The sequence below is a fragment of the Malus domestica genome, chromosome 08, assembly GCF_042453785.1.
Source record: "Malus domestica chromosome 08, GDT2T_hap1".
Taxonomy (NCBI): domain Eukaryota; kingdom Viridiplantae; phylum Streptophyta; class Magnoliopsida; order Rosales; family Rosaceae; genus Malus; species Malus domestica.
Genome location: NC_091668.1, coordinates 23,886,096 through 23,888,480, shown reverse-complemented (window position 1 = coordinate 23,888,480; position 2,385 = coordinate 23,886,096).

The following is a 2,385-nucleotide window of genomic DNA, read 5'->3' as shown; positions in this document are numbered from 1 at the left end:
TCCATCTAGAAAAACCACATGTAGGACATGCAGTTGCATCTAAATGATCTTTCCTATATAGGATGCAATCATTGGGGCATGCATGTATTTTTTTCGTACTCAATTCCGAGAGAAAACAATGTTTTCTTGCTTCATACACGGAGGGGGCATTTCATACTCCTAAAAATTCTAGTAAATCTGCAAATAGTTTATCACTACACCCATTCTTTGCTTTTATATTGTACAATCTGACCAAGGTTGATAACTTTGTGAAGTTTGAACCAGGGTATACAGGTTTCTCTGCATCCTCTAACAACTTATCAAATTGTTCAGGATTTGAAGCAAAATGATCATAAGCTGCTTCCACCATCCCGATAATGTTATCTTCAACTATTTATTCCCGATTACTCATTTTCTGACTCTTACTATCTGGAACAGCTTCTCCATGCCAATACCATGTACAATAACTTTGATCTATACCATTGAAAAATAGATCCTCTCTTATCTCTTTAACCGTCCTTGATTTGATGTTATCACATTTTAGGCACGAACAACGTCTGTAGTTAATATTAGTAGCGTGAAGCATCGCACAATTCAAAAAGTTTTCAACCCCTTCAGAATGCATTTGTGATCTTCTATCCATAGACATCCAAGATTTATCCATTCTAAAACAGTTATATTGATTGATATTAGAATAAAACATATAACGAGATTGCATGAGGCCACAAGATATAAACTGTTGCAGGCTAAAGATAAAAAACAGAAGTAGAGCTTATGAGGAGTTTTATCAAACACGTGGTGTGCTATAAACAGAAGTAGAGCTTATGAGGAGTTTTATCGAACCCTCGGATCGTCATTTTTCAAGTGAATTAATTAATTAGAACATTGGACAAGCTCAACCAATCTCGACCAATCATATTAATTACTTGTATATATATGCATGGGGACGGGCGGTCTCTTTATTCTATATAAACAGCATTTTATACACACACACACACACACACACGCACATATATATATAAACAGCATTTTATACACACACACACACACACACACACACACGCACGCACACGCACATATATATATGTACATAAAATACATATACCTAGCTTCAATCTAAATATTAAAAAAAAAAGGATGAAAGTAATAGTTAATCTAATTCAGAATTGGTATTAAGGGGATCACAAAGTTAAAAAAATTAAAACAATAATCATGGCTCAACTACAATTTGTACAAAAACTACTTTAGCAAATGACAAGGACTAAAATCTATCCAGCCACATAGCTCAGACCAATCAATACAACTTCACAAAAGCGATTAATATAGAAATTATTTTCTAGAAAACCCATAACCATTCCAACAAACTTACCTTACACAATTAGGTTCTGAGTGAAATTTGGGGGAAACAATCAATCTGGTCGATGAAGATTGTGGGTGTCCCAGAGAGATAGAGAGAGCGAGAGAGAAAGAGAGGGAGAGATAGAATGACAATGAGTCTTCCTAAATCCAAGCGACCTGTTCTTCTTCTAGAAAAATCCAGAAACCCTACATTCCCAAATTGAAATTAAAACCATAACAAAACAAAATGCTCTTCTTTTTTATAAATCCTTCCCGTTGGTTTTTTTAAGTTGCGTCATCCATTTATTTTAATAATGTTTTTAATAAAAAAAAATGTCATTAAAAATTTTAGTAAGTGTCATGAAAGCTCTATTTTGTAGTAGTGTTTGTATTAGTGAATTGGAGTGGTGGAAGGTTTGCAGTCCGTCCTCTTGTCATGTTTAAGTAAATTAACAACATACTTTAATTGAGCAATGAAGACCGGAAGAGGAGGCTTCAGTTGAATATCAGAGTACGTGACGAACAAGACTAACAAGAATAGAATATTATTAAACAGACGAGGATGTAGAAACGGCTACATAATCCCAAAAGACTACATTGTAAATGACTTAATGAAATAAATTAATACAACCACTACTATATAGTGAAAACTAAAGCAAAATCCTAATCCTTGACAGGCAAGAAACTCTAATATCCTTGGCCCACAAGAAAACCATAAACAGTAATAAAATAATAACTAAATTTCCAACAGCTTCCTCTTCTTTCTTTCACTCTCAAATGTGGCGCGTTGAAGCGATATCTGGGTGGGTGACCGTTTGATCTAAGGTTGGAAAGGTCGCCACCAGCCATTGAGCTCTCTGCCGGAGGTGGGTGCTTGGTGTTGCTGATGTTATGAAATTCCAGCAGTTTAAAGAGTATTATTTGGGAATTATGAAGTTTTCTCCTCGATCAAGATTTGGACACTTGGTTGTGGTGAGTAGACGACGACATGCTCTAGGAATGCCAGTGAGTTTTTAAGTTGGGTTTGTGGACTTAACAGTAGTGCACACCATCTGTGTGTGAAAATGA